At 40.3% G+C, this 24,503-nt stretch overlaps 1 pseudogene; it reads left to right on the top strand.

The window, feature by feature from the left end:
* Positions 1–234: 234 nt before the first annotated feature.
* Positions 235–1,398, top strand: LOC122790511 (annotated as a pseudogene).
* Positions 1,399–24,503: the final 23,105 nt, after the last annotated feature.

The following is a 24,503-nucleotide window of genomic DNA, read 5'->3' as shown; positions in this document are numbered from 1 at the left end:
TTGTTATTCATGCTGACAAAATGCCTGCTGGAGAATGTGTGAAGATTCAATGTTCCAACTATAGACGAAGTTGCAATTGCTATAGTCGGAGATCAATTCCAACCTAGAGATATTGTTCTTCATTGGAGAAATGATCAATTGACAACAGTTGCAGAAACTCATCGATGCTACAATGCCCTGCAATATCCAATCATTTTTTGGGATGGTGCTGATGGATATCACTTCAACGTTAAGATGATAAATCCAGTCAGTGGAGAAGAAACAAATATGAAATGCAGCGCAATGAACTATTATTCATACCGATTAATGATTCGAGAGAATGAAGACAATCACATTTTGAAATGCCGTCAATTGTTTCACCAATACATCATAGATATGTATGCAAAAATCGAAACAGAACATTTGATATTCATCTGTTTGAATCAGACCAAGCTTCGCGCTGAAGAATACGTTCATTTCTGAGATGCAGTTGTAAAGGATGGTAATACAACTAACATTGGAAGACTAATGATTTTGCCATCTTCATATACAGGCAGTCCACGTCATATGCATGAGTACACTCAAGATGCAATTGCATATGTTTGTCACTACGGGCGTCCAGAGCTACTCATTACATTCACATGCAATCCAGCTTGGGACGATATACAATAGCTCTTACTTCCTGGGCAATCGCCGGTGGATAGGCATGACATCACAGCACATGTTTTCAGACAAAAGCTGAAATCGCTGATAGATTTCATGGTAAAACATGAAGTGTTTGGCTCTGTGTGCTGCTGGATGTACTCAGTGGAATGGCAAAAGAGAGGATTGCCACACGCACATACACTAATCTGGCTCTATAACAAAATCACTTCAAACGAAATCGACAATGTAATATGCGCTGAAATACCCAATGCCGACGTTGATAAGGATTTGCATGAAGTTGTGATGAAAAATATGATTCATGGACCTTGCGGTACACTGAATCCAAATTCACCATGCATGATAGACGGAAAATGCTCTAAGAGATATCCTTGAGCATTAGTATCCAACACAGTTACAGGAAATGAAGGATATCCTTTATACAGAAGAAGATCAGCAGAAGATGGTGGTAAATTAGCAACCATACAAATGCGAAATGGTGACATTGAAGTAGATAACTGGTGGGTTGTTCCATATTTGCCTTTGCTATCAAAAACATACAAAGCGCACATAAACGTGGAATACTGTAACTCCGTTAAATCGATCAAATACATTTGTAAGTACGTGAATAAAGGCAGCGACATGGCAGTTTTTGGCGTGCAACCAAAAAGAAGTGATAAGAATGTGGTCATACGGGTTCATGTTACACCGTCAACAACTGACTACATCGACAACCAGCCCTGTATCAATGTGAAACCTCACAGCATCAAACTTTAAATAACCGACACTTACTCCATCGACAACGCGCTACACCGACATCGCGTATTACAGGTAAAGGGCATTAACATATGTTGAGTGGGGGATGTAGTTATAATGTCAGACTGAGTGACATAAGTTTATAAATACATCCCCTACCTCACACATGTTAATACCCATTAGCTGTAATACGCGATGTCGGTGTAGCTCGTCGATGGAGTAAGTGTCGGTTATTTAAAGTTTCGATGCTGTGAGGTTTCGTTACATTCATGATACAGGGCTGGTTGTCGATGTAGTCAGTTGTCGACGGTGTAACATGAACCCGGTCATACATATCGATGAAATTGCACAGTATCAGGCTGGAAAATACATAAGCAGCAATGAAGCTGTATGGCAAATTCTTTCATTTCCCATACATGAACGAAGTCCAGCTGTTGTTCACTTAGCAGTACATCTAGAAAATGGACAACACGTTTATTTCACAGCTGCAAATATGCAACAAATAGCCCTGAATCCACCGGCTACAACGTTAACTGCTTTCTTCACATTATGTCAAAATGACGCGTTTGCGAAAACACTGCTGTATTCAGAAGTGCCTACGTATTACACATGGAATGCGAGTAAAAAATCATTTGAACGATGCAAATGAGGAGAGCAAGTCGACGGACAACCTGGCATATTCAAAGAAACTATGATAGGCAGACTGTACACTGTGCATCCTAATCAAGATGAATGCTTCTTTCTTCGCATGCTGTTGGTAAATGTGCCCGGTCCAACGTCTTTCCAACAAATGAGAATTGTCAATGGCATTACACATGCCACTTTCCGCAGTGCATGTCAAGTTCTGAATTTATTGGAGAACGACCGACAATGGGATGTATGCATTAATGACGCGTGCAATACGTCATATCCAAATCAAATTCGTGCATTGTTTGCAATCATTTTGACTGCCTGCTCTCCTTCATCTCCAACAGAGTTATGGCAGAAATATAAATTGCACATGCCCGAAGATATTTTCCGTCGAATACGCAAAGAAAATTCAAAAATGAACATGGATTTCACAGCAGAAATCTACAACAAAGAGTTGATAATGATTGCAGATTTGTACTTAGAAATCGCAAACAAAGTTCTCAATCAATTGGGAATGCCATCACCAAATTGATCTGCTGCTGCTTCGTTCGATGTAGATTTGCATCGTGAACAAAATTACAACACGGGTGATCTTTTTTCATATGTGCAATCAAATATTCCTAAGCTAACGCTTGATCAAAAAGGCATTTACAATCAAATAATGCAAACTGTCAATAACGGGGTTGGAGAAATCTTCTTCTTAGATGCACCAGGAGAAACTGGTAAAATGTTCCTAATTACATTGATTCTGGCAGCAATTCGATCCCAAAATGGCATAACCTTAGCTCTTGCATCATCCAGAATAGCTGTGACATTGCTACCAGGTGGAAGAACTGCTCATTCTGCTTTGAAATTGCCATTGAACATGCAATTCATTGAAACTCCCACGTGCAATATTTCCAAAGCATCCGGCATGGGAAAAGTATTGCAGAAATGCAAACTTATTGTTTGGGATGAATGCACAATGGTGCACAAAAAATCGCTCGAGGCTCTTGATCGATCATTGCAAGATTTGCGTGGAAACATCAGACCATTTGGGAACGCATTAATATTGCTTGCAGGAGATTTCAGGCAAACATTACCTTTGCTTCCTCGATCGACACCAGAGGACGAAATAAATACTTGCCTGAAATACTCTAGTTTGTGGCGACATGTAAAGACATTAAAATTAACTACAAATATGTGCATCCAGCTGCAAAATGATTGATCAGCTGAGATATTCTCATATCAATTGCTGGAAATTGGGAAAGGAAAGGTGCCGGTTGATCTGACCTCAGGACGAATTTCATTGCCTCATAACTTCTGCAATTTAGTGACGTCAAAAGAAGAATTGGTTGAAAAAGTATTTCTCAATATTCAAACCAATTATAAGAATCATGATTGGCTGACTGAACAAGCTATTCTTGCGGCCAAGAACAAATATGTCTATGAACTTAACAATATTATTCAGTCTAACATTCAAAGCGAGGCAGTCACATACAAGTCTGTTGACACTGTTGTGGAAGCAGATGAAGTGGTTAATTATCCAACAGAATTTTTGAATTCACTCAATCTGCCAGGGATGCCACCGCACGTACTGCAATTGAAAATTGGCATGCCAATTATCATGTTGCAAAATATCAACCAGCCAAAACTTTGCAACGGCACTCAGCTTGTAGTAAAAAAATTAATGAGCAACGTCATAGAAGCAACAATCTTGACAGGACCTTTCAAAGGTGAAGATGTCCTCATTCCTCGCATTCCTATGATTCCAACGGATATGCCATTTCAATTTAAGAGATTGCAATTCCCAATTCGATTGGCGTTTGCAATCACCATCAACAAAGCTCAAGGCCAATCTTTAGAATTGTGCGGTTTAGATCTACACACGGATTGCTTCTCACATGGACAATTTTATGCTGCATGTTCTAGAGTTGGCAAACCAGACAATCTCTATATCTGCACAGACAATGGAACAACAAAAAAAATATTGTATACCCACAAGCATTGTGAAATTAAACATATTAGAAACGTACGCTTTCTCTTTTCTTTCTTTTCCATTTAACCAGACTGAGCCACAGCAACGAGTGGTGGGGTACAGCTAGTATATATATATATATATATATATATATATATATATATATATATATATATATATATATATATATATATATATATATATATAATGTGTGTGTGCATATATATATATATATATATATATATATATATATATATATGTATGTATATATTATGTGTGTGTGTGTGTGTGTGTGTGTGTGTATATATATATATATATATCTATATATATATATATATATATATAAATAAAAATGTAAATGTTCGTTTGTTCAAAATCTTAAATCTCCGAAAGTTCTTCACCGATTGCTTTGAAATTTTCACACAATGTTGCATTCGAATACGCGCATGTTTTTATGTACCTACTATTATATAGATGTCACACGTTGCATTCGAATACGCGCGCGTTTTTATATACCTACTATGGATTCTATATATTTGTATACAAATATGCAATTGTATATGCTTTTGTTATAACTTTCTTTCTTCTTTTAAAGTGCAATCGATCTGCTTTAATTCATCCAAATAATGCCTCGCAGAAGATCAAACTTAGGTCGTCGTACTCGTGGAGTGGAAGCAGTGCAACGAGTAATTGCAAATAAAACTGAGGAAGAACAGGCATCAGCGAATGAGCGAAACAGACAAAGAATGGCTCAAATACTTGCCGAGAAAGCAGCAGAGCGAAGTGCAACCAGACTTGAGGATGCACGGCTGCGAACATGGCAGTTGCTTTCTGCAGCTTCAGGTCTGCTTCGTTCTCAACAGAATGAGCATGACAGGCTGAGAGTGGCTAAAAGATGTCAACGAGAAACAGCAGATCAGCGTCAAACATGACTCTGTGCTCAGGAATTATGTGATTACAATCACCTTGCATTCCGGTACAACCCAGCTGATGATTATAGTTTGAGCCGGCATGTTCTCATCGGCACTATGACTGAAGTGTGTCCTTATTGCAAGGCTCTGAAATTTAATGGAGAAATGAAAGGAATGTGTTGCGCCGCCAGAAAAATTAAACTGCCTCAACTTGGAGAACCGCCAGAGCCATTAAAAACTTTGTTTGCCAGATATACCGCCAAATCAAAGCATTTCCTATCTAACATCAGGAAATACAACTCATGCTGACCCCTGACTTCTTACCTCCAGCTCCTGTTAAGCCAGACAGATACTACACGGTCCCTGACTCTCATAAATTCCTTTTCAAAAACCCTACTGCAGACCCAGAAGCTATTTCTCAGGGTCCAAAAGGGGTCAAGGCTTCTACTGCAAAAAACCCTACCCCCTCTGACAGGGATTCTAGGGTTCTGGATAGATGGGGAAAAAAGGATTTACACATCTACTACTTTGGCTATAAGGGCCTTAAATTGCCAGTTTCATATGCTTAAATACCAGCAATATATCATGACAATGCTTAAATAGAAAATGATGGCAAATTCTGAATGTGCAGAAAACAAAGAAATGCAGGATTTATTGCATGCAGCTGAACAAGTTGGAAAGCATACTTTGCAATGTGGATTTGATTCTCTGGAGGCCTGTTACGGGTTCTGTAATTAGGAGGCATGCTTGGTTATAGGAACAAAATCTGCCTGACCATGTCAAAGCAAAATTATTAGATGCTCCTTTACAACATCATAGCTTGTTTGGAGTTGAGGCAGAAGAGGTATTAAAGAAAATGGAGGACAAAGCTAAATCTATGTAAACGGTCAAGGATTTCTTACAGGTTCAGCCACCTAGATTTAGCAGACACTGGCCTACAAATAATTGGTCCTTTCCAGTCTCAGACAGGCCTCAAAGGGGCAGATCCAGACACCCTAGAGGCAGATCACAGCCACAAGGATCCTACAGGTCTAAGCAGTGGAGTGCTTCTACCTCCAAAGGTGGAGAGGGCAAATCACAATCATACAGGAAACAGTCCCAATGACTTCCCCCTGCCTGCACCAAACACTTATCTTCTGGCAGCACCCTTAGGGGGAAAACTAGCACTTTTTTCACAAAATTGGCACATTATCACCCAGGACAAATGGGTTCTAGACATAGTGTCACAAGGCTACAAGTTTCATTGCCATACTAGCTGACAGGTTCAGTGCAAACTTCTCCCCCCCTCCCCCCCAAAAGGAGAGATATCTATACCAAATGGTTGCAGCCCCCCAAACATCTCAAACGCCCAAGTGAGAACTGCTCTCTCCAAAGCAAAAAACACAGCATCCATGGGACCTGATGGTGTCCCAGGCTGTGTGCTCCATGAACTCAACGAGGAATTAAACCCACAGCTAGGACAGCTGTTTAATCATAGTCTCACCTCTGGATACGTACCAGGGGTGGCGCACTGCGACTGTGGTCCCACTTCACAAAGGCGGTGCTTCCACAGACCCTGAAATTACCGGCCCATTAGCTTGACAAGCCTTATCTGCAAAGCTATGGAGAGGATCATAATGGATCTCATAAATAAAGACATAGGGAACTTGCAGACTTTGGATCCAACCCAGTTTGGCTTTGTCAAAGGCAGATCATGCCTTTTAAACTTGGTTGACTTTTGAAACAGTCACCAAAGCCATTGATGAGGGAAAGGCAGTCCATACAGCCTACCTCGATCTGGCGAAGGCCTTTGATACAATACCCCACTCGGGTATCATTGAAAAACTCATCAGCTTAAATGTTAACCCATACATCACAAGATGGGTTGCAAACTGGCTGAGTGACAGAACCCACAGGGTCAGAGTTGCTGGCGCCATGTCAGACTCAAAGCCTGTCACAAGTGGTGTCCCACAGGGCTCAGTCCTGGGCCCACTCTTGTTTGGCATCTACTTTTCCAAAGTACAAGCAAACACAGGAGGGTTATGGCTGACAAAGTTTGCAGATGACTGCAAACTGGGCCCGTAGTGAAAACACATCTGACATAGATATCCTTCAGAAGGGTCTCACAGAAATGGATGACTGGTGCCAGAGCCATGGCCTAAAGTTAAATGCCAAAAAATGCATAGTCATGCCCTTCGGGAAAAACAAGGTTACCCCTAGCTACCATATAGGTGGTAATCCTCTGAGCACAGAAGAAGTTATCAGGGACCTGGGGACCCAGGTTGACAGTAGCCTGTCATTCGACACCCATGTAGCTAAAGTAGTTAGGAAGACCTTCTACATTGCCCACCTCATCATGAAGGGATTCACATCTAGATCAAGGGAGGTCATAGTCTCCCTATACTCATCACTCATCAGACCAATGATTGAGTACAATGCCCCATTCGGAATGTATCTGACCCGACACTTGCAGCAGCTGGAGAGGCCACAAAAGTTCCTCACCAAAAGGATAAAGGGTCTCAAAAATCTGTCCTATGCTGCCTGACTGAAAGAACTTCAGCTCTATTCAGTCGCTTACCGCTTGCAGAGAGGTGACCTTTGCCTGACATACAAGGCCATGTCAAACCCAGAGTTGATGAATATGCTTCACCTCAAAAAATCTAGATCCGTCAGAGCCACAAGGGCGGGAGACTTAAACCTCGACACGGCTATAAATAGGACGTGCTGGAGGGATAGATTCATCACCCAAAGACTCCCTATGCTGTGGAACAAAATCCCGGTATATGTGAGGCAGAGCACCTCGCTGGCCTTGTTCAAGAGAAATCTTGACCAATGGATGGGAGATCGCAGATATACTCCAGGGATTACCTCAGTGTCACTGCTAGACAGAGGCACAGCAAAATAATGGGTATAGTTCCCCATACAAAAGGGGTGGCTTAAGCCACAAAACTAGGGGCTAGGCTTATAAATGCCCTCGGGCAGATAGCCTAGTATGAACCTATGAACCTATGAACCTATACCCTGCCAAGGGCAAACGGTTGGCCAGACCTGCCAAAAAATCAATGGGCAGAGGCTCAAAAACAAGTCACAGCTCTCATGGACATGAGGGCTATTCAACAAGTGCCACAGCAAGAGCAGGGACAAGGATTTTACTCAAGGCTGTTCTTGGTACCCCGAAAGGACAAAGCATGGAGACCAGTACAGGACCTATCTATTCTAAACACTTTCCTGGATATACCAAAATTCAAGATGTTGACCTTACAGCAGCTTCTGCCCATGCTGGGCAGCAAGGCTTGGCTCGTGGCTTTAGACCTAAAAGAGGCATACCTGCTTGTTCCAAACAGACAATCATGCAGAAGGTACCTCAGATTTAAGGCTAGCTCAAATCATTACCAATTCACTGCACTGCCCTTTGGCTTATCTACTGTGCCCAGGGTCTTCACAAAATGCCTGGCACCAGTAATTGCTTACTGCAGACAAAGAGGAATACAAATATATCCTTACTTGGATGACTGCCTCATACAAGTAAAGAACAACGACATTCTACTACAGCATCTGACGTTTGTGATAAGACTTTTAACATGCCTGGGGTACACAGTCAACAAAAAGAAATCAAAACTAGTACCCTCTCAAGAGATAATATTCCTGGGTGCAAGCTTAAATACAACTGCCCAGATGGCTTATCTCACTCCAGACAAACAAAGGCAACTGACTACCTATTTCAAGGAAATGGCAACAAAGGCCCAGTTATCTGCAAGAAAAATTCTGCAGGCTTTGGGCTTCATGACATCCTGCATCTTACTAATTCCATATGCAAGACTGCATATGAGGAAAATTCAATGGTACCTAAAATGTGTCTGGACACAACATTGCCACAGTCTGGAAACAATGATTACTCTCATTCCCTGCCTACAACAGGAGTTTCGATGGTGGGCAAAGGCTTGTCACCAAAACAAGAGATAGCCATTCTCACTACCCCCAGCCAGGCAGAGCCTAACGACGGATGCATCAGATTATGCCTGGGGGGCACACGTGGCAGGAAGAGACATTCAGGGCACCTGGCCCACAAACCAAAAGCATCTACATATCAATCAAAAAGAGATGCTAGCTGTTCAAAATGCCCTGACAGCCTTCAAGGACCTGCTTAACCCGGGACAACTACTGATAAAGACAGACAACACCACGGTCATGTGGTACATAAACAAGCAGGGGGCACTCATTCTTATCCCCTGTGCAGACTAGCCATGGCTTTATGGGACACAGCATTGACTTACCAAGTTCATCTGCAGGCACAATTCCTGCCAGGAAAGGAAAATACTCTGGCAGACGAACTAAGCAGAAACCTCATGGATCCACACAAGTGGCACTTGAATCCACAAGCATAACAACTGTTTTTTTATCTGATTGCTGCATTATTTTAAAATCTGCACTTAAAGTTACATTTTAGTCGAATTTGATCGAAAGTTTGCTTGTTTGTTTGTTTAATTTAACTGTGGAGGCTGCCCACTAAAGTGTGCTAGCCTGTGTAACTAATTTATCACTGTCTCTGCATTTTCTGTGTGTTTCTACCAAAAAAACAAAAAAATAATCCTTGTTTTCCCGCCTTCTTTGACTAGTTTAGACCAGTTTACAGGCATTGCTGTATTCTGGGCTGTGGTGTAGTTCCTGTGTTGTCCATTACCTTACTTGTATAGAAGGAAGTTTCTTTGCTCACCAGTGGGAGTGGGGAGCCTTGAGCAGCCTACCTGTCCTTGGGGGAAGTGACCTCAGCACAAGAAGCTGTAGTAATTGGTTGTTTGGGACCATTCCTAGCTCTTTTGTGGTTCACTGTTTAAAATCCGCATTTGCACGGCTTTGCGCAGTCGAGCACATAGCGCAGTGCCGGTTAAACTTTTTCTGGCTCCGCCAAGTCTGCTCTTCAAATTTTCCCTTAAGGAAGCTCTACTCTTAGTATAACCAGACTACTCGCTGTATTACAAGCCTAGCACTTGTTCTCAGTACTTCTCTACTAAGTAAGCACTCTCGTACTAAGTAAAGCACTACATCTACTTACCACCCCTGTGAATACTCACTTCCCTTAAAGGTATACCACTCCCTTATACTGTTCTAGCATGTCGAGTGGTAGATTACTGGCGTCGTCTCCAGTTCAGCTGGTCAATCTGGGCATCTTGAGACAATGCTACAATTGTCTCATGTACACAGACAACCCTCTCCTCCTCCCAACAAACACAAATACATGTGAGAGATGCAACTATATAGCCAAACTGGAGGCTGAACTCTCTCAACCCAGGGCTGGCATGACCAGACAGGAGGAGATGGCAACCACACACACAACAATCCCAGTCCCACATAGACCTACCACAACTGCAAACCAAACACATAAAAACACATAAAAACACAAAGACATACTCGGAGGCTCTAATAAAAAACTTACCAAAACAACAGAGGCTCCCAAAGCAGACATCCAAAAATCCACCACCTCAAAACAAAACACATGCAACACATACTTCAATAAATCAGTGTGTCGACCAATCGCAGCCCTTAAGGCCAAACACCTTGCCTGATACACTAGTAATAGGTGACTCCATAGTCAGACACACTGATGTCCCACTGACCAGGCTGAACAAGGAGAAGGTGACTGTGAGCTTTCTATCGGGGGCTAGGATCCGCCACATAACACACGCACTCAGGTCACTCCAAAGCAAGTACAAATATGACTCCGTCATTGTCCATGCTGGTGTGAATGACCTGAGACGTACCTCCCTGGACTACATGAAAAGAGACATAGAGGAGCTCTCCGATTATGTAGCCCAGGCTGGTATGACCCTGACCCTGAGCAGCATCTTGCCCTCACCAAGAATGATAACACAATACAAAGACAAGATGATCAGCTTTAACAATTGGCTCGAGTACTGGTGTCATTCCAAGGGGATCCAATGTCTGTCTGCCTGGGATGATATGTTGGACAACCACGCTGCTTCGCAAGGGATGGCTTACACCTGTCACCATTGGGCTTCCGGATATTGGCTAAGGCTCTTGCCACCCCCATAGTGCCTTTTTAGGCAAGGCTCAAAAGACAAACCCACCTCCTTAGAAAACAAAAATGGAAAAAAAACTAAGGGTAGTGCTGCTCAACGCCAGAAGTCTAAATCTCAAGATGCAGGCACTTGATGCACTCCTCAGCATGGAGAACATCAACATTTGTGCAGTAACTGAAACCTGGTTCAAGGCTCCTGAGAGAACCCCAACACTACTAGGCTATACCTCGTATCATGCTTTTCGGCCCCAAAACCTGGGCCGAACCACAAAGGGAGGGGGAGTGTCCATATTCATAAAGGACACCCACACCTCCAGGTTAGTAGCAACACATAAAGCATTAGAGACCATACAGGTGTAACTAACCATAGGCAAAACTGCTATACAACTGGTAGCATGTTACAGACCACCCTCCCAATCTCAAGAATCCCACTCAGCCTTCCTGAAGACATTGGAGGATATGAATGTATCACGAAATACCATCATACTGGGAGACCTCAACTACCTAAACATAGATTGGGTACATTATTCTAGCCCTAATACCCTAGCCCAAAGGTTCCTGGAATTCATAAATTCAAATGCACTGGAACAACTAGTCACCTCTCCCACTAGGAGAGGAAAAAAATTTGGTGTTTTGTTTCTTCGATATTTTCAGCGGGTCAGTATTAGAAGACTCAAAATTTTGAGCATTCGGCGTTCTAATATAGACCCGAAAATTAGGTGTTGTGGTCTCAATCAAATGAAATTTAGTCAAACGAGTTTTCAGTCATGTGTGTGTGTGTGTGTGTGTGTGTGTGTGTGTGTGTGTGTGTGTGTGTGTGTGTGTGTGTGTGTTTATATATATAGATATATATACATATATATATATATATATATATATATATATATATATATATATATATATATATATATATATATATATATATATATATATATATATATATATAGGGAGAGAGAGATCTATTTATCTGTATCTATATCTAATATATATCGATATAGATAGAGAGAGTGAGAGAGAGAGAGATAGATAGCTAGATAGATAGATAGATAGATAGATAGATAGATAGATAGATAGATAGATAGATTTAGATAGATATAAATATACAGACATGAGTATCCTATACCTGACTGAATGGAGGGAATGCCAACACTCTGGAGACTGACATCAACATGTTGAATTAACAAATATCGATGCATTCTGCACATGCTCTGGGCATTACCCAGAGGGAATTAAATCAGTGGCAACTGCTTATGCAAGGTGGCACCTAAGACCTTGACACTCCTTATTAAGTATATACTAATGCCAAGATTATACAATCCTGCATGGGGAAGAGAATATCTCCTACCCAGATGTTGTCGATATTGCACATTAGTCAACCGTCTGTTTGAGTCATGCTTATCGTTTTTACAAAATTAAAGGCAGTGTGGTTATTGACCAACTGAGTCCACGCGTTTTTAGCATTTGCTAGTTTGTTTTGAAAGTTATATAATATATATATATATATATATATATATATGTGTGTGTGTGTGTGTGTGTGTGTGTGTGTGTGTGTGTGTGTGTGTGTGTGTGTGTGTGTGTGTGTGTGTGTGTGTATGTGTGTGTGTGTGTGTAGATAGATATAATAGCTAGATATATACATATATAGATATAAAGACAGTTATATATATTTCTCTTTTTGTGCGCATCTATGGTCTGACTGTATATCTGTGTGTGTGTGTGTGTGTGTGTGTGTGTGTGTGTGTGTGTGTGTGTGTGTGTGTGTGTGTGTGTGTGTGTGTGTGTGTGTGTGTGTGTGTGTGTGTGTGTGCATATATAGGTTGCAGGCACTGGGTAAAATGACCAGGTATCAAAGCCAGCAAATAGTGACTGAAAGGAATCCATAGTTGCTACTAACACAATATAAAGGATTGTAAAGTTAGGCCACTCTATAAAACACAATCCCACCAACAGCACACACAAAAAATAAATAAATAAAGTTAAGCACATATAAAATAAAAGTAAATGAGCTTTCATCCCCAAACCAAAAAAGAACTTCGTCAGAACCTAAATTTCATCACAAATGATAGGCTTTTATAACAGAATCACTTGTATCACATAGAATTAAATCTACGTGATCCAAGTCAAATAAAGGTATTAATTACCCATTAAAAGTGCCATACTTAAACAAGTGAAGAAAAGTTAATATAACCATTACAAAAATAATTAAAATACCAATAAATATTTAAAATATTATGCTTAATTATTAATATTTAAATACAGAGACATAACATATATAACACCTAACAAAAAGTTATTTCTCGCAAAAGTATTAACCATCTAACATACAGTTGTAATAAATACCCCAAGATGATGTAATATGTGTATAAAAGCCCCCCCAAAGGAAATTTCCTATATATAGAGGGTTCATAACTTAGCTGAACTTAACTTTAGGACTTGGACAATGGAAATACAATCATTAATCCCCTGGGGTTTAGTGGCATTTAATTTCAATTGCCACTGTAGCTCCCTATACTCAATATGGGTCTCCCATGCTCCCCAGGGGAGTAATATTCAAGATACCAAATAAAAATGATGAAAAACCATTACAACAAATGGAATGTTTATACTAAGCATTGTTGGTGTTCTTCTGCTTTATATTGTAAAGGTGTACCTAAATTTGTTTTTAATGGTCTTTCTGTCTTCCCTATATAAAAAGCAGGGCATTTGTTATACCTTGCTATGTTAATATGGCCACTGGTGTTACAATTGCCATTATGTCATTTAATTGCATTTCTGAATATTGTAATATGAACTGGCACTGACCACATGACCCACATTTTCTTGTCCCTTTTTTCAATACTAGGGGAAATAGTTGCTCCATTTTCCAAAATAACTAACATTGGATACTGTTTTGTACACAAATGGGGTTTTTCACTAAATAATTTCATGATGCCATCATTCACCCTAAAAATAATCCTTTTTTTCAATCATATTCCTAACCTTGTCTTTACCATGACCATAAGGTAAAACAACTCATTCCAAATTGTTAAAAAATGGTGCAATAGAGTCCAGTTTTGAAATCATGATATCAATGAGACATCCAAAAAGTGGCATCAATTTCCCACCTGAACCCTGAACTACCTCTGTTTTGATGGAACTCACAAGGGGTATGGGGTACCCTTTGTCTAAAAAACATACTTTCCAAGATATTTGCTTCTTCAATAAATTGTTGTTTCTCGGAAGTTATTCTTGCTAATAAGAAATAGTCTCCTTACAAGATTTCTCTTGTAATGTGGGGAATGAAAACTATCAAAATGATGGTAAGCATTATTTTATATTACTATATTTTTATTATCTGATTTTGCTAGGTTTCATTTTTATTATGAGTTTAAATGTTTATATCTACCTTGTAAATGTTTTGTATCTGGCTTGTATAATATATGTACTATGTGTGTAACTATCTTTGGAGCTTTTCTCCCCTGACCTCCGCTGAAAATGGGCTACTAGTCCAGTCAGTCTATCTTGGTAAATAAATGTAAAATAAAATAAAATAAATTAGAGAAAGTAGGTTTCCTATAAATTACAGACTCAGATTTTTCATTATCAATGTAAATAGTTGTAGCCAAACAATTACTTTTTTCAGAATGGTATAAGTAAGTAAATCTTAAAAAGTCAGTGGTACTATAAACATATATTCAATAAATTCATGTATAAGGTCTGCCAAACCAGTCCAAAGAATACAAATATCATCAAGAAACCTAAGTGAAAGTTTACAAAAAAAAATACTTAGAGGTGAATATAGAATTGGTTTCCCAAGCCCACATTACCAAATTTGCAAAGCAGGGCATGGGACAGAAGCATCACGAATATCTATACCTTGCACCTGCTTGTAGGTTTCTCCCTCAAAAAATATAAAGTTATTGGATAAAATTAAATCCATTAAATTAATTAAAAGGGACATTTGGTTCCCATTTAATGTGGAAAAACTAGCTAGGATTTTGTTAAATAATTCCAGACCTTGGTCTTTAGGGATGCAGGTAAATACATTTTCCACATCTATTGCTAGAAAAAAAGAATGAATTTTCACCCAATTTAAAACTAAAATGACTCAAAAAATCCCAAGAATTCTTTATGATGTGTTTAATCTGTTGAATATGATGTTTAATTGTCTATCAATATACACCCCAGACAGTAAGTCTTAGAGCCCTGAGCTGACACAATTGGTCTTAAATGAAGATGTATATAGCCTTATGAATGTTTGGGATCCCAAAACTAGAAGGTATAAAAGGTGTTTTACTAATCAAAAATTCATTTAATGATTTTGAAATAAGTTTCTGTGGTAGGCAATCTTCCAAATGCAGATCAATTCCTCTGTAAGCGATACTAATTTCTTTATGGGAAACCACACAGTAAACTTAATCATTTTTTTAAATATTATACATTCTACCCATATAATCTATGCTGTCAAGCAAAACTACCCCCCCCCCGATGGGTTTCATAACATGTATCTCTCCATTTGTAATAAGAGACTCTAAAAGTTTTTTCTCTTTCTGGCTTAAACTTTGAAGGTTCCTATACGAACTCACTCCTTGTGTCTTTTGTATATCCATTTCACAAGCTTTTACAAAAGCTGCTACAGCTGGGTGTAGTGGGGGATTAAATAAGCTTTTCTTCTTGATTTTCTGTGCTTTCCATCAAACTGGAAGGGAGGAAAGTACATTCACTTTTATTTTATATGTGTTTAACTTTTATTTATTTATTTTTTCTTGTGCCACTGGTGGTGAATAAACTGTATTTTTACATTCATTGGTGGCATCACTTTTACAGTGCCTGGCTTTGGAATCCTTTATATTGTGAAATGACAAGGTATGTCGACATCTTGTTGAGACCACTAAGTCACTACAAACAGATGGTTGACAGGTGTCTGAGATAAAGAATCCCCAGCTAAACGAATATTCCCTTTCTCAGGAGACTGCACAATTAAATAATATATATATAGATATATGAAACATTAGAAGTTAATATAGCTAATTTGCAGGAAGTGTGTAGGACAGCAAAATTGCTGTCATGATCAAGTTAATAAGTATTAACTTTGCTTTACAGGGCTAGTTTATATTTACATAAAGCAAGGTGGAATTTATTATTTATTCCATTTTTTACCTCACTCAGGCATCAGAAGTATATACACCCTGGGATTCAATAAACTCCGTGCAGGAATAGTGCTATTGCTGCACCGAGTAAACAGTGCCCATGTCCGCACAGCCCTAACAGCAGTGTGCCTTGCATATTCTTGAAGGTGCACTACTGATAAGGGCTGTACAGACATGAACAGTGAACGAGTGCAGGGGGCATGTTCTAGCACTGCTCATAGAGTTAACATGCCCCCTGCACTCAGAAAGTGTCGTATGGCACTTTTTAAAAGTAATGTGGCATAATATTACAGAATTTCTCTAATACTATGCCAGTATTTCAGTGTCCATGGACATTGAAATTAAATAAATGTATTTCAGTGTCCGTAGATAAGGAAATACATAGGGGAATGGAATGCAGGGTGTGTGTGACAGGTTCTGTGACATACTCCCTGCATTGTAAAAGTGTCATATGACACCTCACAACCTGTTAAAGCAGGAAATGTGGACAAAGGCACAAAATGAGGTGACAAAGTCCTAAAAACACAGACAATTCATACATATTGCTCTTACAAACATAGAAAGTTGATAGAAAACAGGTTATGCATTAGCATGAATTACCGAAGGATAGAAGTCTGAAAGTCAAATGTATGCCATTATTTCCTGACTGCAGTCCTCAATGACTTGTCAGAAAACTAGAATACTCACCATGTAATATAATAATATAATAATATAATAATTATTTTTTCCATACTAAGGAATGTTTAAGCGTAGCTGAGCAGGTGTGCATGTTATGGCCCTCCTCTTAGCACTGCTTAAAAATCCCATAGGGGATAAATAAAAATATACAGCTGAAATTCCCAAACCATAGATAGTGTAGTGGTTAGATTCCTAGCTTACATGCAGGCATTCATGATTCGAGTACTAAAAGAGACAAGTTATTTTTATATAGGAAAGCAGTGTTAAAATATTTTTTTCAACTTAAATTATGTAGTAACTGTTTTTTGTCAACCAGGGTAGTGTAGTTGGTGTAAAATGGAAGTCTGAGTGCATATAACATGTGACACCACCCATGTATACACAAGTGTCCCATACAGTGTAGTCACACCACTTTTTAATATAATGAAGGCACATACAGGGATGTCATGTAAAGTAAATCATATACACTGACTACATGAAGTCATTGTTCTGATATTTTCTAAAAAATGAAAAGTGAGCAATGATCAGCAATGCTCAGCTATGCTTACCAGGTTTAAGCATCACTTAGACATGAATGCTAAGCAGCAGGTAACTCAGCTAAGCAGATGTGTGTACTATTAAACAGTGCTCAGCAATTACCCCTTTAAGCACTGTTCAACTCAGTTTAGCGGATTTGCGCACTGCTTAGTGGAGCTTAATATCTTCAAAATGGTCCAATGACAGAAAAAGGTGAGAATATTGCCCTATTCAGTTGACACAGGTGGGAATACAGACAGAATCTGTTATAGTTCATCTGTGAAGGTACTATGGCTGGTGTAGGTGAAGGAGCGGGCTTCCGGGTACAGTGCCGGAGCATTCAGGAGTCCAGAGTCATGGCAGGACTCCTTGTAGAAAACCATGAGGATAGACTGCTGCAGGGCCAGAATAGGGCTCACAATACAAAGCAGAGGCCTGGGACCATCTTGCATGTGATCTCACCAGTGCTACTGGCATCCCCCGGACTGGTGAGCAGGTACGGCACCACTATACTGACCTACAGTGGAAGAAGGAGGCACTCTTGGCCCAGTGGGTCTAAGATGCATGGGCATGGAATGCTCCAGTAATGAGTAAGTATCACTATCAAGTAGTTTGTAGCAAATACTAGCCTGAGAATGTGATAGACAAGTATGCATAATGTTTGTTTTTCTCCCCTACAGCTGCAGCAGAGAGGGTTAGTAATGTAGAAGCCCATGCCGACAAACTGCTGAGGCTGTGCTGACAGGCTGGTGACTACAAATCTATTTTGCAGTATATTGTTCAAATAACTAAGAAGGAGTACATTGCTTACTGCTAGTAAGTATACTATTACTGTGTGAACTGAATAAATAAAAAAGTTTGACCGACTAATATTGATGTGCAATAAAGATCCCTACAAAAAACTGTTGTGTTTATCCTGGTAAGTTGTTGTAGACAAAGAGAATGTATACAGGTTCTTCACAGCAAATATGGCTGTGACAGCATACATTAAATGAGGTTATTTTGTGAACCAGCTGTTAAGAAAAACTGTAGATGGTGTAACTGTAAAACAAGATATAACTGAAATGTGAAATATATACTGCACTAAGTTCTGAACCCTGACTAGTAATGTGTAAAGTTTCAAAGTGTGTTCCATCCAACATGGTCTTGTGTTAACCTTTGCTTTCCAGATTGTAGTAATCCAAAGGATTAATGCACAGTACAATAACTATCTGTCATGCATGCATCACAGGATTACAAGTTTAGACTGTCTAACCAAGAGACTATTAGGCAGAAACCAGTGAAACAAGAAACGGCAGTTCCCCAGTAGCTCAGTGTTAAGAGAAATCACTTAGTTGTTAATTTTGCACACCTAGACATGGCTCAAATCCAGGGAGTGGTACTAAGATGTGTGCATATCTACACTGAAGGAATCAGGAATAAATGTAAAAACAGTCAGGTAGTGTTAACAGATATTTTCCACAAGTTTTACAGGTAAGGAAATGTTGGTAGTAGCTGTATGAAGGGTATACTAATAAACTGTGTAGAAATGTTCAACTGTCCCACCACATGCCTGCAAATTACAGCAGGACAGGTACATACAACATGCACTCTTCCTGATACAGGTCTCTCAAGTGTCACACTGTCATGGCTAGTGGTCACTGCTGCCAATAACCCTGGGCACAGATAGGAGACCAGTTGAAGTATGCCAGTAGCACACTCACATAACAGCAATTCAGGGTACCTCACCCGTGCCAGATATGTAACCCTGACATGTATGAGTCCCCTCTAGTCATGTACCCAGAGTTGTCCCAGTTTGCCCCATATCATTCCAGGCTGGCAGTTTAATATGTATGTTTGTGCTACAGATGCTATGGGCCATAGGCAGATGTAAAGTGAGGGCAGTAACAAAAAGTATTGAGCAGTACTGTTATGGAAATTAGAAGCAAAAACAGTTGTTAATGGATGTTTTATTTCTCCCCCTAGCCCTCATCTTGATCAATACTATAATTCATATACTACCGGTATGTTTTTCTTCAAACCTAATGTAGGGACTTGTGTTCAATAATTGTTCATATATTTGATTGGTTGCACATTAACATACCTTGTTCAAATACCATTGTCGGTAGCCTGTTGCCATCAGTGTTACTGGAATGCTGTTATGATTCATACTGTTGTTCCATGTATGCATGTGTTTGTTTTGCTATGCAACTGTTTCTAATCTGTTTTATGGGGTTAATTGAAACACCCATGCATGCTGTTGTAACTAATCCTGAAATGTGCTGTTCATGGCTAACCAACACATTTTTTTAAAACATCAACACCATAGCACATTTGGAAAGGCAAATCCTTGCAGATCACCCTGTCCCACCTCATCTGGCCATGGCACCGGGTCCCAGTATGTCTGGGACCCAAACCGGAACTTCCTCATCCAGTAGCCTCTGAGGATGGGGCCTGTCCCCCCATTGGTGGGCATGGACAGAATTCTGTCACCCACAGTCAGTTCCCAAGTTTGGTGTGCAGCGCCATCCAGACAGAGTTGGGTGGGCAGCTGCCTGGTGCACCTTGAGTGGCAGGCTGCCCCTCCTCTCCAGCCCTCAACACAGCCACCTTCAGGGCCATGAAGGAGCAGTGGTGATTGCCCATGGGTGGGGACCTCAGTCACACTATATCCATTTGGAGGCTCATGGGCTTCTGATTCCCAACTACCCTCCCCATCAAAGTTGTTTACCCCCTCTTGTGTCAGATACTGCCCCTGTCTGCTGTCTTGTTTGTCTTGTCTGTCTACAAATGCAATCTATCCCACCCAACCTACTTCCCCAAACATACCTACATCCTTTCTCCAACATTCACACTCTCACCTTACAAAAAAAGGGCATCTGTCCCGCAAAACAAAATTGCCCCATACATAGCCCTACATTTTGCCCTCATGTACAGTGAAACTAATCAATCAAGCCACAGATTATTCTGCACATTTTCTGTCACCAACACCCATCCCTGTAAATTCCACATTCTACACGTTATTCACAGTTGCTGCTGCCGAATAAATGTAGAGCTATAGTCCTTTCCTGCACCCATCGTGCACATCCTGAGCTGCTTTTCATAATGTTTAACCCTCTGCTTGCCCCCATTTTACCACTTTCCTATCACCCTTTTTTCTTTTCTTTAAAGAAAATTACCACGGGTGTAAGTGGGAGTAAGCGGTGCTAAGCAAAGCTAACACGGCTTAACTGTCTGTTAGCATCACTTAGCTCTGCACAAAACCATGCAAACCCTCTTAAAACTGCTGAAAACTGCCTTAATCACTCTGTCTCCATCAGCCCTTGTTCTGCCCAGCAACAAAATAATCAGCCCTGCCAAGTTTCAAACCTGGGATGCTGTGCACTACAATCACAGCAAAGTACCACAACATCATCTGAGGTGTAGAAATCTGTAATGCTTTTACAAACATATCAGTCATTCTGGTCATTTAGCATTAATGAAAAAAAGTAATTACTTTCAAGCCTGTAAACCAAGACTCTGTCAACAATAATGACAGCAACTTACCTCTACACCATATGAGCTGCAGGAATTTGTAATGATTTTACAAACATATCATGCACAACAGTCATTCAACATAAGGGGGAATTATACATCCGTAGTACTGTTACATACCTATATGTGTATATATAGATACCACTATATATATATATATATATATATATATATATATATATATATATATATATATATAAATACACACACACACACATACATGTGTGTGTGTGTGTGTGTGTGTGTGTGTGTGTGTGTGTGTGTGTGTGTGTATATATATATATATATATATATATATATATATATATATATATATACATATAGATATATTTATACATATATAGATATATTAACAGATAACCTCTTACTCAACACATCTGCAAAAAGACCAACAAGTGGGGGAATAAAGGGCAAACAATAGTGACATCTTTGAAATATGTCATACATGTAGAAGTCTGCTAGAGTGGTATGGTGTGCTTTAACATACAATGCCAGATATATCACGCACTACAGGGATGGAACTGTAGGGAAAAGCAGATAGTGGTGCATAAATGTCCACCCACAACCATTGCACCACAGTCACAGCAACATTACAGTGCCCCAAATGAACTTTAGAGTAGAACGACTGTTTGAATAACATATCCTGATTCCCAGTCACATACTACACTGACATATACTGACCCAACTCACAGTGTACTGGAAATTCTGAGGTGTTACAGGACATTTCTCAGTCTGCCCCTACAAACCTATGCACCTGATAGACTGCCAGCAGCCATAGCAGCATGCACAGTCAGATAGAAAAAGGATCCATGACACTCACATCTGCTACTCTCCCTACTCAGCCAAACAGACATCTACACACAATACTGCTACACAGTCTTGGCAGTCGCTTCACAATGGCCAGACATACACAACTGTTATATGAACAGATTTCCACAGAATGTCCAGGGTGTGAGACCATATTCATGGCTACTGCTGCATAACACTTCCAGGAGTCTTCTAAGTCAATGGGATGATACCTTGACTGCAGTCACTAAATAATGATATCACATACCTCTGACCCTCTTACTGCAAGACATCTGGACAAAGCATGACATACTTGAGGGACAGGGGGCTGGAAAGAGGGACATATCACACATAATGGTGTTACAAACTGAAACAATTGCCAGTGTCATAGGCTTTGCTGTTACATAACGTCCCTGAAGGATATAATGTCTGAAACACCAATGGATGTCAACAGTCAATGACTACAATCCTCACATTATACTACTGCTTCCACAAAAACAGATGTTGTCTGAGGAACAGACCAAACATAATAGGCAGACCTCTGGGCTGTCTTTGGAAATCAGGACAACGGAGAGGTATGTCAGAGACATATCACTGTCAGACATTAAGTCACACAGAAAATGCATGTCAAGACAAACCCTGTTAAACTAGCAACCATCTGTGTATATAACAGCACTACTGGCTTACAATCTGTACCCGATTCTGGAGCTTTGTTCCCCATGTTATTGGGCTGTCTCCACATGTCCTTTCCTGAGAGGTATTCCCACCTAGTGTCTGTGGAGGTGTAGCTCCCACACCTCCATAATGTCCTTCACACAGGCAGGGAAAAGAGGCAAGGCACACATGAAGGTCATAATTGTAGCACTGTGTTGCTATGGCATTGGCAAATGGAAAGACAACACAGCTGCTCTGGATGCAGGTAACAAGTCAGAGACACTGATTGCTGCACAGGCCATCACCTGCTCATAAGCAGTACCTAAAAAAAGGCAAGCTGCTGCCTATGCAACACTGCTCACAACCCATCCCCACAAAGACAGACTGCAACTACACAAACATAAACATTTGAATTGTGAGGAAACGCCTGAGCACTATAACAGGTATGTGAGGAAACTCCTGAGCACTATAACAGGTATGTCAATCATGTAAACTTGTAATGGAATGCAGAAGGGGGGGATGCAATTATGTCAAATGGGACATTAAACACTAGGCAACAACAAGACCTGCTGGACACACATGCTGCTGTCTAGCACCTATGGCCATTTCCGCTTGCCTGCCTGCATTGACATGGAACACATCTCTGGCCCCAAGTTACCCCAGCAAAGGTCAGCTCATGTATGACTACTAATGGAGTCTCTGTTGTCCAATACTGAGTTTGTCACTGGTAGAACAGATACATGGGATGTTGTAATTATTCATATGTCACCTGTGAATGCTACTCTGATATATATGCTTGTCTTACAAATGTAAGAGATGTACATAGGGTATATGCATACTACATGACATGTGCAGATGTGTGTGTTGAACTGTATGTGATATACTGAGCCCATACCTGACAACTGTCTAGAGTTTTGCAGACTGACCACGTCTGCCTCATATATGTAGTCAATGCCTCATACAGTTGTGTATTGTCTGGCACATCATTGGCAACCCATTAAAGATGGAAGACATAAATTAGCATACATGTGATTGTCAGATGTCATATCCTGCAGAGTACACCTGTGAATGTGACACCATCTTTGCTGGCAACTAAGTGTGTTTCATCCTACGAATATCTTGACATAACATGACATTAGAGAAACCACACTGAGCTACTAAGCATGTCACCAAGCACCATCCAAACTATAGTCAGACTGACACAACACTACCCCAAATCAGCTATAGGGAATTACACATGTATTTGTAAATATATCAGGCACTACAAGGATGTAACAGTAGTGAAAAACAGAGACAAGTGTGAAAGTGCATACCCACAACCAGTTCCACCACAGTCACAGTGACATACCGGTAAGCCCAATGAACACTAGAGTATAATGACTGTGTGAACAAAAATATCATGTTTCCCACTCAAACACTACACCTACATATACTGCCCCAATGTATAGTGTAGTAGGAATCCTGTGGGGGTATGGGACATGTCTCAGTCTGCCCCTACACACATACACAGCCGATACACAACCAGAAACTGGAGCACCATGCACAGATAGAAAAGGACCCATGACACTTACATCTACTCCCCTGTCTACACAGCCCAACTAACATCTACACACTATACTGCTACACAGTCCTGATAGTCTGTTAACAATCACCAGATATGCACAGTCCTCTCAGCTGTACAGATTTCCACATAATATCCAGATTTTGTCCTCATATATATGGCTTCTACCTCATAACGTGTGAGATTCTGGGATGACATCAGGAATGAAGGGACTAAATAATGATATTCCATGCCTATCAACCTCTTACTGTATGACATCTGGACAAAGCCTGACATGGCTGGGGGAAAGATCTCCAAAAAAAGGGGCATATCTGAAATATTGCTGTTAGAAACTGAGAAAGTTGCTGGTGTCACAGGGTTTGTTGTAGCATATCTTTTCTGAGAGATATGAAGTCAGAAACACAAATGGATGTTAGCATTTACTGACTGCAATCCCCAGAGTATGCTACTGATTTGCCAAGGACAAAACCTGTCTGAGAAACAGGCCAAAAATATGAGCCACACATCTAGACATTCAGTGAAACTCTGTACAGTTGAGAGGTATGTTTTGTAGAAGTTGCCACTGTGCTATACAGGTGAACAGTAATAATGTGTACATGGCTGCAGTGTGTGCTAAGTGAAGGCCCATCACCTACTAACACTACTCATGTATCCCAGAGGTGTATATTAGTAGTAACATTAAGTGGAAAGGGCTGCACTGCATGATGTTGAGGGCCTGTACAGAGTGTGTATGTTGTAGTCTGACTGTGTGTGTCGTGACTGTCACCAATTGGCT

The sequence above is a fragment of the Protopterus annectens genome, chromosome 16.part0, assembly GCF_019279795.1.
Source record: "Protopterus annectens isolate FY-2018-M chromosome 16.part0, PAN1.0, whole genome shotgun sequence".
NCBI classification, from domain to species: Eukaryota; Metazoa; Chordata; order Ceratodontiformes; family Protopteridae; genus Protopterus; species Protopterus annectens.
Note: the sequence above shows the minus strand (reverse complement) of the source record. Positions and strands in the feature narration are given on the sequence as shown.